Source organism: Dreissena polymorpha, chromosome 7 (assembly GCF_020536995.1).
Source record: "Dreissena polymorpha isolate Duluth1 chromosome 7, UMN_Dpol_1.0, whole genome shotgun sequence".
Taxonomy (NCBI): Eukaryota; Metazoa; Mollusca; class Bivalvia; order Myida; family Dreissenidae; genus Dreissena; species Dreissena polymorpha.
In genome coordinates, this window is record NC_068361.1 from 79066699 (window position 1) to 79084579 (window position 17881).

Below are 17881 nucleotides of genomic sequence, written 5' to 3' on the forward strand. Positions count from 1 at the left end.
TATACTACAAGGAATCATGGACGTTCATTCACGTGGAATAATTATTTTAATGTATGCTACTTAAATATCATTTGATATATGAAGAACCATGGCGTGATTCCAACTTAATTGACAATTAGGATAAAACAGACAAAAATGCAGAACCATAGAAGACTTTGTCTGTAGATTTGAAGACTTAATTATAAATGTTTTGCCTTTATAGGTATACTGACTATACTCTATATCCGTGTGGTTTGGGTGTGTGTCTCATATTTCAACGAAGATGCATGTTGACTTTCCAACATTTTAAATATTCGGATTCCAATGAAGATTTGAAAATCTAAGTTGTCGAATGATAATATTTACAATATTGGAAGCATCCTGCATGCGGTATATAACCATATATAACCATAAGTGCAGTTCAGCACTTTTAAAGAAGTAGAACTTTAAACAGTATTTTTAATACTGTGTTTATAATCCATAGTTGTGATGTACACCTGCCTATATAGGACGCCGTTATGAGTATCAATTACTGCAATAAGAGTTAGCATATGATTTTTTTTCTTTATGTAACTTTTGAAAAAAAAATACATACGGATGCTGATATTGGTTTCTGAATTTAACAGTGGAATACTAACGAAATTTCACACGAGTCTTGCGTTTCGTATCAAATATAAACGCGGAAATACAAGATAAAGCTCACATGGTTTAAAATGTATGTTAAAATTTGATTATACACACCTGTAATCGAGTAAATATATAAACTAATTAGGGCTTTGAAATTTATTGAAACCAAGAGTTTCATACTTACAGAGCATCACAAAATGTTTAAATATGGAAAAGCATAGCAAATTGTTTACGCTTAAAACAATAAGAAAGCGAAGTTGCCTAATACGGTGTCGGATTAAGTTTAACTAAATGTAAACAATAGCATATTACGAGAAGCGTTCTCTTACACATTTTAGTATTAGATACGCAATCGTATACCTATTTGCGATACAGTTTAGATTGACATGTAGTTGAACGACGTGCTCATATGTTAATTACTACATACCCTTTTATCTGTGAGTACATCTTCACAGGCAGAGATGTTTATCAACAGAAGTAACACAGTCATAATCCTTGAATTCACATTCATTTTGCATATTTTTCCTATAGATTCGCAAAAGAAAACTGCAATCGCTGTTAGCTCTCGTCAATACCAGTAATTTGTGCAATTATTCAATAATTAGTCAATTTCTAACATCTTAATTTTACAAACAGTTTACCCTTCTTGTCTGAAAACTCTTGATTATAGATTTTCTTCAGCAATAGTTTTTAACCCGCGTTTGTTTAGGTAGTGTCAAGACCTCAATTGATCTATCCGATAGCTCGTATAGTTTTATAATAAATCCATTAATAAAGTAATAAATGCTACCGGCTAACATCACAGTGGTTCTTGAGGTCGTGGTATGCAACATCTTCATAACTTCGATAATGCCAATTTCAACGGATGTTGTGATCGGGAATGTCGATATATCGGGAATGTAACATTAAACACGAGTATTTCTTGGTGTCTCCACAAATTAAATATTGTGCAATTGAAATAGTTTCAGAAACATTTAACATAATATTACAGTGGAGTAATTTAAATGTTGAATCAATGTTTACAGTGGTATCAAAATGCTATTAAGTCTTAAGCTTTATTGAACACACGTATAATACAACAAACACAATCTTTGAATACAAATATATCAACGCGGGTCACAGACAGATTTTAGGCAAGCCATTACATGTTTCAAAGTTTCTGTTTTCTCATTTATCACTGTCTAAAATTGCAAATAACATGACATGCCTCGGATGCTTCATTAGCAGGAATAATTACAAATGTCAGACAAATTACCGCAAACTATGCTTCTTTCAGAAAATAAATATAACAGTCATTATGTCAAACAAGATTCCATACAAACTACTGCTCAGAAATGGGATATCTTCTAAACGATGTCAGCAGTAAAAAATCACAGTTATTACATTTACATCCATTCTGTGTCAAGTATTTTTTTTTAATTTGCACATTACAAACGCAAAAAAATGCATGCGCCGTTGTCACGTGTAATGACGAATTAATAAGGTAACGGCTGAATTGTTTCCATCACACTTCTAGATTTTTTCAAAGCTCTTGTCAGCTAAGAGCTTGATTAAAGACTTTCTTCAGAACTTGTTTATAATTCACGTTTGTTTGACTTTCAAAATTACCTCGACTGTTCGGCATCACTTATTTGATATAACAACTATAAATAAGGTAATACACGATAACATTGCTTGAGTGATGGAGGTCTTGGACTTCAGCATGCTCATAACTTCGTTAGGATATTGTCATCGGATGTTGTGATCAGGAAAATCAATATAACACAATGCATGCAACAGGCCATCTTGGTGTGCCCAGGTAGTAGACACGGTGTTTATTAAAACGGTTTCATGAGCATAATTGTATAATTTAAACATATATAAAAATTGAATAGTTGCTTACAGTCGAATCGATATCTATGTTAGGAATACGAAGTTGGAACAAACCTTCATAAACTAAGATCACGATCGATTGATGAATTGGTTGTCGATTGCTAACAAATATTACATTTGTAATGTCTTTTTATGCATTTGCCTCATAAGAAAATCTGATGTCAAACAGATGACTTGACTCGGATGTTACTGTATCCGGAGAAGTTCGAAGCGTCAGATATGCGATCGCTAACTTGGATAAATACACAATTATCATGTCAAACTAGATTCCCTTCAGATGAAATTGCATGCGAACGATCGCATGGCTCATTTGTTGCGTTATGATCAAAATCTCGCTGTAATGATTACATATGCATTTTTTGACAGTTGACAATTATTCAGATAAATTGACTTTTCAATATAAACATGATTTACGCGCTTCAAGACCTTATTCATTTTCTTGTTATGTTCTCCGAGGGGTATTGCGCAGGGATGTTACATTATTGTGAATTATATATTTTTTTGCTACGAGACTTTACTAATAGTGTAGGCAATATGTTATTTGCACGAACCAATGTTATGTTTTTCAGCAGACGTAAACCTAAAACTGATTTATAGAAATACGAAAAATAATGAACTTCACCTCCTACAAAATTTGAAATTTTAATTGCAGACGCTGTTTTTATATAACGATTTGATATTGATTGAAAAATAGTGGTCAAATCTTATGACATGATATATTTTAAATTAAAAGGAAATCAAACACTGTATCACTACTACTCTAGCTACTACTGACTACTACTACTACTACTACACTACTACTACTACACTACGACTACACTACGACTACTACACAGACGACGACTACTACGACGACGGGCGACGACGACGACGACTGCGACGACGACGACGACGAACTTCTACTACTACTACTACTCTAACTACTACTACTACTAACTCTACTACTACTACTACTACTACTACTACTACTACTACTACTACTACTACTACACTACTACTACTACTACTACACTTCTACTACTACTACTACTACTACTACTACTACTACTACTACTAATACTACTACTACTACTACTACTACTACTACTACTACTGCTACTACTACTACTACTACTACTACTACTACTACCTACTACTACTACTACTACACTAATACTACTACTACTACTACTACTTCTACTACTAATACTACTACTTTCTACTACTACTTCTACTACTACTACTACTCTACTACTAACTACTCTACTACTACTAATAAACTACATACTACTACTACTACTACTACTACTACTACTACTCTACTAACTACTACTACTACTACTACTACTACTATACTACTACTACTACTACTACTACTACTACTACGACTACTAGCTACTAGCTTCTACTACTAATACTACTACTACTACTAATACTTCTACTACTACTAACTACTACTACTACTACTTCTACTACTTCTACTACTACTACTTCTACTTCTACTTCTACTACTACTACTACTACTACTACTACTACTATAACTACTACTACTACTACTACTACTACTACTACTACTACTACTACTACTACTACTACTACTACTACTACTACTACTACTACTACTACTACTACTACTACTACTACCACTACTACTACTACTACTACTACTACTACTACTACTACTGCTACTACTACTACTACTACAACTACTTTTATTATTATATGTATCATTATTAGTAGTAGTTGTAGTACATTACCAGTATTAACAAACCGTGAATCTAAACCAACATCTTAAGTACCTTCGTCGACTTGATAAATTCTAGCATCGAAATAGCAACCAGACGCGATTACATTATGCATGATTGAAACAGCCTATACTGTACGTACGCTGCATTGGTTGTTTTGCTCAATGGCGACTTTCTTAGTTCAGTTAACGTTTAGCGTAAGACATCGTAAGTATAAGACAGTAAGTGAAGAACATATCTTAGTAGGTAATACAATGATAATAACGCTTTTCGTTTCCTAGAAAAAAAATGTTTTAATGGTGTCACGAGACGGACACCATATCGTGTTCGCCACTTCAACCCCCCTCTTGCATGTTGTCGCTGTTTGTAGCTATTCGCATCCACTAATACATAGTAAATAATCTTTGCAATAATTCATTATACATATATGTAAGGCAATTCGTAAAGTATACTAAATACAATGTGTATGCACCTGTAACAAACACGCCAGATAAACGACTCGAACTAAATGTGCAAGTGATGGTGATTCAAGACGTTTTGACAAAATCAAAGATACATACGAGTAGGTTGTTGACATTATGCTGTGAGTTGTTCTTTTTGCGTGGAATTTACTTATGAAATAAGTAGTGGTATACCCATGCTAAATCGAGTTATTAATTTTGTAATGTCAATCAAAGCTGTTTTGATCATATACATGTTGGGCAATTTAAATGTCAATCGATGTCTCTTCTATGTACATTTTTCAATTAAGAATTTTTTATCTTGATGACCAAAATGGTAAACGCAGCAAGCAAACGCACTTACCTTTGTATAATTCGTTTTTATAACATGGAGTATCTTTTGTTCAATGTTAAATCTGAAGCATTCTGGACAAGGGCCACCCGTATCTGCATTAACCATGGTCACAGTTGCCACAAACAACCAACACGCTCTTTCGGACCAGCCAGGCATTTTGAACTCAAATATAATGGATGATGCTTTTTCCGCATAACACAGTCAATTGCTCCGATATTTAATGACGTCTTCAAACTATAATACCGATATCGTACTTTGTCTTTAAACAAAAGTTGTACTAGACAAACACAATCAATTATACATCAATTTCATTTATAGCAAACACATCAATATGTATTAATTATAAAATAATTTTACGCGTATTACTTCACTCAAATTATTTACAACGTCTGTCCATCATTTCGCCGCGAACAATAGTGAGATATAACATACTCATAATGATTTTTATCTTACGTGAAACATATTATTCCATGAACGATTCTGTTTAAATAGGCATGTCACAGTATACTGTTTATAGTAGTATATATTTTCGTCCAGTTAGTATGGTTTTCCACCGACAAGGTTGTGGCGGCAATTCGATCTTCAGATCCCCACTAGGCGACTTAAGCAAACTTGATAACAGGTTTATATCGTCTCCAATATCCTATTTACACCACGCCAAAAATTGTTCCTATGGAAGTGTATTACTTAGGGGATAATTTTGGTGTTTGAATGTTAGTTTTTTATCATGCCACTCTGCAACTTACTTTACGTGACACTATTGGATGCTTTTTAAAAATATGAAAAGCTACTGATCTTATATTAAAATATACACCATTAGCAGATATAGACTAAACGACTCGGGTTACTGCACGAGATACGATACAAATAATTCAATGCATAACAGTTCTGAAACAAAACATGAGCATCATTATTATTAGTTGTTGTATTTGCAATTCCAAGAAATATTATCTTACTTCTAACATTTACCGTTTTAATAATATTGGTTAGGGTGTTAACCTATGGACTGACCATCAATTTTGTTTGACATAAATACAGCAATGTTTTCCATTGTGACCTAACAAACAAAGCAAATACGTATGAATTACAATTAAATCAGTGTTTTTCAATTTTAATGCGCCAAGTTCGAATTTCGAATCGGAAAACGTATGTCACACTTCAGCACAATTTGACTGCAGGAAAGGAATATTTCATTTTCCATGACATTTAATCCCGCTTTGATTATGCAGGAAAACATGTTTAGCTGATGCATACCCACTGATGGATTCTTGATTTATTAAACTACTAGTTGCTAATTTTTCGGTGAAGGCAATATAAGACAACCTTTTTTCTCCATTTCAAATTTCAGATTTCCTCCAAAAACTTTTTCAATCGTACCATTAAACACAGAAATACGTAAGAAGTTAAAAAAATAGCTCTTTATGTTTACCGTTCCAAACCTTGATACATCTGCAACCAATACATGAGACTTGAGGAAATAAAAGTAAGACAAACACATAAACGAATAAACAAATATAAGCATTCAAATAACTAATTTTGAGACCTAAGAATAAAGAATAGACATGTACCCATTCAACATACGTTCATCGTTTAAATAGATGCGTGCATGTAATAGTGCTTAAGTCATAGAAGCATTGTTTTAAAAGAAAAAATGAATATGCTACGTCATAACTAAATTAAACTAATCTATACTGTACAAATATTTCAATTAATAATAATTACTTATTATTCGGACCCTGTATTTGTATGTAAAAAACACAATACTATATTTAAATAACTTTGTACATAATTTACATCAGCTTATAATAGTAGCGACATTTTTTCTGAAAATCATTAATACGCTCATATATCAAGATGCTTTTACGTTCATATATAAAAAGGGTTAATGTTAACTAACCATTTCCAAAATATATTACTGTGACTATTGACCGCTGTCCGCGAAATATAATTTTATAATGCGAATCATTGCTTTCAGCATCCCTAACGATCGCATGTTTAGAGACTCTGTAATTATTTGATAGACTGTGAATTCTACGGAATGAAGGATATCGAACAACATTGACAAGCGTATTTCTTGAAACTGATGTAACTTTGGTACTCATGTATATATTTAAACGTGCGAAAATAAATTGGGAGAAATATATTGTTTTCTATTTTAGTTGTACTGTGTTTTGAGACAATTAACTTGATTGGTTATGCTATATTACATGATGCATATTGTATCGATTCGCCACTTGACGTTGCTGGAGAAAGGATTATTCGAGCTGGAATGCTTTAATATACTATGCACTAGGTAGTTTATTGTGATTATACATATTTGTTGTTTGAATAGAGACGGAAAATTAGCCAGTTGTAACATTACGGAGGTGCATTTAATATAATGCATTTATTAATTACTTTTACAAAAAACACATTTGTTAATAGCTTTTTAGAAAATATTGGTCCCGAAATACTTGGTACTAGTTAGTACATCACTTGAACAGTGGAAACTTTTATGAGAACTTTTACATGTACATTGACAGTGAACAAATGCAAATTTTCATCAGAATATTATAAGTATGACATATTCATTGTCGAGGCTATGCAAAAAAACGCAGATTTTGCAACAAATTAAACCGTAACAATACAAAACCATTACTACATTGCCGAACTGTGTATTTGCGGTAAAGAGACACACTATTAATAATAAAGAAGGGACACACAACAGACGCTATCATCTGTATCCCGGTGTCACAATCTGTCTGATACAGTGGCTCCGTTATTGATTTTAAGAACGGAAAGGTTGACCAGGAAAACTTGATCATTTTGTCGTAATACGGGAAAAATAAATTGGAATTACCACCGTAATCAACATAATCAGGATAGATGTTAGATTTACGAGCGGAAAGAAATGTGTATCAACACAAGCAGTTCACTTTTTTGTTCTGTTGATACTGGTAAAAACCTTAAATAGTATAAGTATTATTTAATGTAATAAATGACTGTGTTCAGTGTATATGTACATGTATATCACTGTTTTTAACAAAGTGTTGCATGTTTTAAATTGCAATGAATGTACCAGCAAAAATACGTAGCTTACACCTTTTATTTAAAGCTAAAATTGAATCTGAAATAAGTCAAGTGTGTTATTCCAAAACTGCTTTTATGGCATTAAAAGAAGCAATCTGCATATCATGTCATACCCACTAATTACAGTCCTGTAAAAGCCATTTTGCTTTTAAAATGAAAAACATGTTTATACATGTAAAAACCATAACAAACCGGGCCGATTACAATAAAGTGTTGTTTTTTCTACTCAATTTATCCCATGAATATCGTCGGCATGACGAGTGCTGTAAATACAGTAAGGAGGTATTTGTCAAAGTTCAAACATAAACGTGTCGTCTTTTGTCGATAGTTCATACCAAACATTGTACAGGTCATTTTCGATTAAAAGTACACGATTTCATTTACATCAAAATCTTGCATAGACATTTCTGGAGTGCTCTTGATTTTAAGTATAGTATTTCATTCCATGTGCATCTGTTTTTAACTGCAAATGTGTTTAATAAGATTAGAGAAAGTATGGCGTTTGATACCATAGTTATGCCTGTAGAAATATTGTATATTTCGATTACTATAGCTATACCGATAATATAAAATCCTATTGCAGCCAGAGTTTTAATATCAGTTTGCACAGGCTAATTATAGACTAAGCGTACCGTCTGTACTAGATTTTTGTTTAAAAAGGACGCTTTTTAACGAATAATTCATTAATAGCGGAAAGCGTCGTCAATCGTTTCCAAGTTTTCTAACTTCTTGTAGCTCTCTTAACATGCAGGAACTCTCTTAGTATGATTTTCTTAATACTTGGACCTAAAGGACAGATATAAACTAATACTCAATTTCGATTTTGCCCTAATGTTTATTTGTACACGTAAAATGAACTAAACTAGACACGCTTGTCTCAATCATTCTATAACTAATATTGTGTATATTGTAATGTAAAAGCTCTTGATGATTGAATGAATAAAATTTGTAATAATGAGAATATTTTATGTAACCTCTCTACAGTGTGCAGAGGTCTGCCTTCGAGGCTAACACAACTATTTACGAGGAAAATAAACTATATGGGACGGAAAAATGAATATAATAGAATGGCACAAGTTGACTATAAAAATCTAATATTTCATTTTCCATGACCTTTACTCTCGATTTGCAGGTATACAGTTTAAATTGATGCATAACTACAGATAGTTTGTTGATTGTTTTAGAGAAGTTTGTAAATTATTGGTGAAGGCAATATAAGACTACGTTTTTCTCTATTTGGAATTTTCTATTTCCTGCAATTATGTTTGAATGGTACAATCTAGCAAAAACTTCGTACGAAGTTAATAGTAAAGCTCTAATGTTTACCTCTCAACCCCCCCCCCCCGGGACAAAGGCAACTAATACATAAGATTTGAGAACTTAATAATAATAATAAAAACGTTAAAGCAATACTTAATATGGTTCAGCATTTAATCACTTATTTTGAGAATAGACATGTACCTATACATCATAAGCTAATCGTTTAAATAGATACGTGCTATAAATATTGCGTAAGTCATAAAGGCATTGTTGTAAATGACAAATATGTATGCTACGTCATTACTAAACTAAACTTAACTATACTATACAAATATTTCAATTTATAATTATTACTTATTCGTTGCCTTAAGTATGAACATGTTTTAATACGGCCATGTGAAAAACATAAAACTATATTCCAATAACTATGTAGATATAGGCTCATAATTTTAAGTTGTTTTTTTTAAATTATGAGCCTTGATAGGCTGTGAATTCCACGGAGTGAAGGATATCGAACAACATTGACAATCTGTTTCCTTGAACATAATATAACTTTGGTACTCATGTACATATTTTCTCGTACGAACATAGATTAGGAGAAATAAATTGTTGTTTTATTGCAGTTTCACCGTATGTTGCGACTATTAACTTGATTGGTTATGCTATTTTACATGTAGCATTTTGTGTCAATTTGCCACTTGACTCTGCTGGAGAAAGGCAAAATCGAGCTGGACGTCTTTGATATACCATGCGCTGGGTAGTTTATTATGATAATATAAATCTTTTGTTTAAATAGAGGTTTTAACATTACGGAAGAAACAGAAATTTGAAGGCTTTAACATTACAGAAGTGTATTTAAAACAATACATTTATTAATTAAGTTTACAAAACACATTTATAAAAGCTGTATTGAAAGTATTGGCCTACCAAAATTCTTGGTGATAGTAAGTACATCTCTTGAACGGCGGCAACCGTTGTGAGAACTTTTACATGTACATTTAATGTGACCAAAAACGCAAAGCTCAAGACATGTGTAACTAAACATGACAAAACTAAAGCTTTGGTCTTCAAAAGAATACTATTTGTATAACCTATTTATCTTTGCGGCGCTTTAAACAACGCAGATTTCGGAACACATAATACCATAAAAAATTAAGTGCCATTACTTAATGGCCTAACAAAGACACATCGTTATTATTTAAGTAGCGACACACAACAGACGCTGTTCCCCTGTCTCAGTATATGTATGATCCAATGGCTTCGCTTTTGATTTTTGTGCAAGGATAAACGAGCGAAAAGAATTGTGAATCAACATAAGTATTTCAGTGTGTTTGCTTGATAATGGTAAAAACCGTAAATAGTATAAGTATTGTTTAATGCCATTAATGATTGTGTTTAAGTGTACTGCTGTTTGAAAATAAAACGTATTGCATTGTATTAAATTGAAATAAATATGCCTGCAAAAAAGTAAGCTGACAGCTTAAATTGAATACTTAAAATCTTTCAAACGTCTATTATGTTATTGCAAAACTGCTTTTTAGACATTTAAAGAAGCAAACTTGAAATTTGTCATATCCACTAATTTACGTCCTTTACAAGGCGTTTTATTTTCAAATCGAAACTCGTGTTTATATTTGTAAAAACCGTAACACACCGGGCCTATAAGGACTTATTTGTCAAAGTTTAAACATAGACGTTTCGTTCTTTTTCAAAGGTCATAGTAATAATTGTATTTTAGTTAAAAAAAGAGACGCATTTTAACGACAAATTAATTAAAGCGTAAAGCGTTGTGAATCGTTTCCAAGACTTCCAACTTTTTTAATGGTACAATGAAACGCAGAAATACGTACGAATTTAAAAGAAAAGGTCTACTTGTACCGTTTAAACCATTTGTACAAATGCAAACAAAAAAGGGGTAAAAAGATTTACAAGAAGACAAAATCAAAAACCGAAAAACAAATATGGGTAAGCATTCAATAACTTATTTTAAGATTAAAGAATCAAGAATTGGCATATACCCATTAAACTTAAGTTCAGCGTTTAAATTGATACGTGCATTGAATATTGGTAATGTCATAATGGCGTTGTTTTAAAAGAAAAATGGATATTCTACGTCACATCCTAACTATATCATACCCATATTTCAATTAATAATTATTACTTATTTGTCGTCTTAAGTATGAACAATGTTTTAATGCGAATCCTGTATTCAAAAATTAAAACTATATTCAAATAACTATGTACATATAGGCACATAATTTCAAAAAACGTATTAAAGTAGCGATATTTTCTATAAATCATGGGTAAGTTCATTTATAAAGACGCGTTTACGTTCATATATAAAACGGTCAATATTAATGTACCATTCACAACATATATTGCTGGGAGTATTAACCGCCGTCCGCGGAATAGAATTTAATAATGCGATATAAACGGCCACCGGAAAAACTTTGCGAAACCGAAATTTCGCAAACTTAAGTACCCTTTTTCTTAAAGATTTGCTACTTTGAGACATAGTATGCGATAAAAGTCTTATCGTTGATTAATAATTGGTTATTTTCACTCAAAAAACGCGTTTTCTTCACTATGAAATTTATAAGCAAAGTTGGGGTTCCCATGGGATTTTTGCATTTTCCCATGGGATTTTCGATTTTCCCATTGGATTTTTTTTCCCCCATGGGATTTTTTTTCTCCCATAATTTGCAAATGGGAGAAAAATCCCATGGGATTTTGAACATTTTAAAAAACGTGTTTTATTTGCGTTTGCAAGTATTTTAACGTTATTTAAGGACTGTATATTGGTTTTATGCCAATTATATATAAAAATATATAGTAATAAAAAAATCCCATTTTAAAATGGGAGAAAAAAATCCCATGGGATTTTTTTTTTATTTTGAGAGATTTATTCATGAAACTTTCAGAAACATCATATTTTATAAAATGATGAACAACTACGATATTTTAATGCGTTTAGTCGTGTTTAAAAAAAAAAAATCCCATGGATTTTTTCTCCCATGGGACTTTTTTCCAATGGGATTTTTCAGTTTCGTAAGCCGAATAAGTTTCTTAATGCGAAAAACAACAATAAAGGAAATAATAATTATAATTTTGAATAATAAATTGAATAATATAAATAACATGAATATTTTTAAAATGAGTTACAATTAAAGGTATATGCTAGTAGAACTTATCATTTCTTGTTCGAGCAGATGGTTGAGTCCAATTGGTGAGTATGCCAGCTTATAACCAGTATAAATGCATCGCAGACAGACAACGCTGTCATACTGTACACACCGCTGAGTAACAATCTTTATTGCATTTCATTTTGCAACAGAAAATGAACTCCGTAGTAAAATTGATCTTATATATGCCCTCTGCTTTTGAAAGCGTGCAACACATTAACATAACAATAAGTCCATGCCAAAAACTATGTGCAAATTCCATTTAAAGCTATATACACATTATAAAGGTCAGATGACCCGCGTCATGCGAAAATGGGTCTTATGTCATATGCGGCCAAAGTTGGTTCATCCTAGCTTGTCCAACCGCGCAGTCTGGTCAGGTTCTACGCTGACTGATATATAAAGTCAAGCCATGATTCGTGGTCTCATATCCAAACTCGGTAGCTCCTGTGCGAAACTTTCACCGGAAACGACGGCACCGAGACGGGCGCTCGAACTTTGCGGATGCGCGTTATATGTTATATATAATAGCGCGATGTGTTTTTTCTTGCCTCAAATTAGTAAGCCCAATCAGCGTTTTATTGTGTTCTTTGCTTCTACTATTAACAAGAACTTCAACCGATACGAACATGAATTTTATTTTAATATGTTTATTTAATGCTCGGAAAACTCATTGTATATTTAGACTACTACTTATAAAACAAAGTCGGGTTTTCAACATCTGTTTTCGGCATATAAATTGTTATTCCAAACCAGATTTTACGCACTTTACTGTACAAAATACCGTTAGAGCCACCGTGGTTACTATTTAAAATCCAGAGGGCGAGAATGCGAGAACGCGAAAGTACGATGACGACAGTGCGACAATACGATGGCGACAATGCGTTCGTACGATTGCGAAAACGCGCTAGTACGAAGATGACAATGCGACAGTGCGACAATACAATGGCGGCAGTGCGATAGTACGGGGGCGACAATGCGATAGTCATATCGTACTGTCGCCGTGGTATCATCGCAATGTCGCCATCGTTCTATCGCATTGTCGCCATCGTATTGTATCACTGTCGCCATCGCATTTTCGAATTGCCGCCATCATACTATCGCGTTATCGCATTGGCACCATCGTACTATCGCACTGTCGGCTATCGCCATCGTATTGTCGCACTGTCGTCATCGTATTTTCGCACTGTCGTCATCGTATTATCGCACTATCGAACTGTAGTATTGTCGCCATCGTACTATCTCACTGTCGCCATCGTATTGTCGCACTGTCGTCATCGCACTGTCTGATTGTCGTCATCGTATTATCGCGTTCTCGCATTGTCGCCATCGTACTATCGCATTGTCGCCATCGTATTGTCACCCTGTCATCATCGTATTGTCACATTGTCGCCATCGTACTATCGCGTTCTCGCGTTCTCGCCCTCTGGATTTTAATGTGTAACCACGATGGCCTAACGGTATTCCGTAATACTGCTAAAGCACAGTATGATTAGGTCACTCCCAATGCTCAAATCTCTATGTCTATTTTAGTAACAACACATGTCTATGGAAGGATATTTAGGTAAAAGTTACATCATTCGTGGTGAATATTTACATTATGACTGATGCTTATTCTAATTTGCTTTATGACAATTCCAACATGTTTGTTGTCTATTCGTTTATGCTTGATGATTGCTGCAACATTACATCATTCATGATGAATATTTACATTATGCGTGATGTTTATTCTAACATGCTTCATGACAGTTCCAACATGCTTGCTCTCTATCGGTTATACTTGATGATTGTTTCAACATGCTTGGTGACTATCCAATGTTTGTGTGTTCATTATTCCTGAAACCAGTCATAATCGGTTTTGCCACTAAGCGTCATTAACAACGGCAGTTAGCAACAAGCAGTAAGCAGAATACAAGTTACTAAATTATGACAACAGGTGGCGCGCGTTTATTTTCCGTATGTTGAATAAATTACTTTTCGGAAAAAAAAGCGAAAACATCCGAATCATTTTGACTAGTAAACTGAATAAGCTGAATTAGTTCCCTTCGTTATATAATCTCCATTAAACTAAATACGTTCATTATTGCCATGAAGACCAGTAGGTTTACACAATGAATTGACTGCCGTGAATGTTTTTGATATTTGTAAGATGCAATTGGCACTCAAAAAATTATACATGTATTTTATTCAGAACATAACGGGGCTGATGTGTTGGAATTGTGGCCCTTCCCTAGTCCAAATAATTACAGTAGACGTAATCTACCGATGTGCATTGCATATCGACCTCATATTTATAAAGTAGCCCAAATCCCCATTGCCACAGACCTGTGCGTGAAACTTTCAGATTTCTCTAGTCTGTTTACCATGCTATAATTACAATTTCTATAAACACATATTTATCATTTTATGACTATATAATGTCTGTGGTATAAAGAGAAACCTGAAAGTTACAAGTACTCGTGTCTAGTACTGTACAACTATTGTACTCCTCGTTGAGAAAACAACTACTTCATCTACATGTATTAAAATATCATAAAACATAATTTTCAATCAAGTTGGAAAAAATCAATAAATAAATGTCATATAAACAGGTTTGTCATGAACGTTGACGTCGCTCTTGGTTACCAGAAAAATTCCCACGCACGGATTTCAACCGTCATTGTTTACAATCAATTAAGTGCATAAGTACTTGAATTTGTATAGTGTTTTTTAAAAGTGTCCAGCTACAGGTGGTTAGCGTGTGGCTATAATACTAATTAGTGAAAACATATTTTGGAATGATAAGTAATCATATTATAACGAAAAATCAACTTTTCTTAAAAAAAATAAGTTAAATATATATTCAACAAGGTATCCAACTCGAAATCATCCGAAAACGGGATGCATCGTTTTAAAACAGCCATTACTTCATCAATTTTGCAGCGATTTTCACGATCTTGGTCTTATTCAACGCAGAAATAAATTTCCTTTCTGGAAATGTATATGTCTTGCAATATTTTTACAAATACTGGGTCAACTTTTAAGAAATAACACGATACACAACTCGCGTGACCCAGCTGTGATCGATCAGACAGTATTCATGACTGAAATCTTCACGGGGAAAAGGGCATTTTCCCTGCAAAGTTCACGAACCTCGATACCATAATTCAATAAAACGTATGAAAAAAACATTCTTACCGTGCTTGCCGTAGAATTATGCATCAAAACTAACTGTCCAGCGCATTTTCAAACCTTTGTTTACATACATTTCAACCAACTGACATTTTAAACACAAGAGTGATTTCATTGCTCCAATGCGGAGTTGTGTCTTTACAACTGGAGATTTCATTCATAAATACGGTCTTATCGATCACAACTGGGTCAAGCGAATTATGTATAGCTTTATTTCTTAAAATTTGACCCAGCATGTGTAGAAATATAACAATATATATACATTTCCTAAAAGGAAATTCATTTCTGCGTTGAATAAGACCGGGTCATGAAAATCGCTGCAAAATTAATTTAGTAATGGCTGCTCAAAACGATGCACCCCGTTTTCGGATGATTTCGAGTTGGATACCTTGTTATATATAAAACGATAGTGATTTTTTTTTATAGAAAATTTGATTTTTCGTTTTAATATGATTATTTATCATTCAAAAAGATGTTTTCACTAATTATTATCATAGCCACACGCTAACCACCTGTGTGTCCAGCACGTGTGCCGGGAGAACAGGGCTTAATGTATTTTTTGTTAAGCTCTATAATATTTATATCCAATCTGTATGAAATAATGTCGGTGAACATTATTCCGGTGTTAATTTTTGAAAATATTGAGGCATTCGTTAATTATGGATCTAAAACGGAACATTAATCCGCAAAAAAAACACCGGGCATATTGCATATTAGATCGGACACATGAAATTATTTCGAAAGAAAGCAATAAGAGTTTCAATTCTACATGAGTAAGTCTCGCTGTGCACGATTACGCTCTTACTGCTCGTATATATTTGACTCTTGGCAAATACCTAGTGTTTTATTTTGCTTAATCTAAATTGTGTCATGCATCTATATGTACTTAAAGCAGCATGACCAACAGCTCTTTCATATGTGAAAGAGATTGACACGAAATACCTACCCATCTATAATAAAATGTATATGTGCACTTCAATATTATAGTTTTATAGCATTTTATGTGGTGCAATATAAAAGTACTTTAGTAAATTTGAAATTATGTAATCGATTTCCTCTCAACATACATGCAAAGTTCCAGATAACTTTTTCAGCAAAATCTTGGTTTACACTCTATAATAATCCAGCCTTAAAGTCTATTATTAATTCTTTTTTTTCAGGTAAATATAATTTTTGGCACATCCGCATTTAGGTTTATAGTCTAAGAAGAGCTCATGACAATTGCCGGGTTACAGCAGACTTTTTGCGATAAAAGGACCAGATAATGGAAAACGTTCGGCTTTTCGACTGTTGTAAAGAGGGTCTGTTATTCATAATAACGTTAAAGTGCTGTTGATTTCATAATTGTAATGAGGGCCTAGACGAGTGGGAACTCATTGATAAAATGTTTACATTATATGCATTGATATTGAGTTTTACGCATGATCACACATTTTGAATTCTTATTTTATTTTCCAATGTGTAACCGTACGCACAGAATTTATGTCTACTTTTTTACTAAATTTAATTCAATTTTTTACGACTTTAAGCGTCTTATCTGGAGCTCTGCATACATGCATTAGAAGCATATATTGAAATATATCCATAGACTTTCTTTGGTTATTGAAGGTAAATTACTGTACAAAAATTATGGTTAGTCATTAACCAAAGAAAAGTTTAGTCTACAAACACGCGGTTAATTTCGGTTCAGTAGCAAATATCTTACAAAGGTGCGCAACTTCTCCTATAACATAAAATTTCCGTTATACGCCGTAAATTTCCGTAGTCCTCCGTAGCATTTCGGAATGACTGTCAATTGACATCATTGTATCATGCATGATAGTATGTTGCTTTGTGCTTGGGTGAAACTCACATCTTACCATCGCGTTAATTTATTAAACGCATTAATATTTGATTCCATTATGCACTGCGCCTATTGCACAAGTCTCTCTGCACAAACCAACATACACATATGCAGCATGCAATTAACGAACAAGAATGTTGCATCTTTACACATGCATGATACCATTAAGCAGAATGTAAATAGACATTGGACAAGTGTCATCAAGCATGAAAAGGTGTCGACATACTACAGTCCACTCTCGTTATCTCGAAGTCGGCGGGAACAAGAAAAAATATCGAGATAACGAGAGTTCGAGATATCCGATTCGGCGTTTTCAAAGAAAAAATGAGACGAAAATTTACCTTGTTTTTAGCATCTAA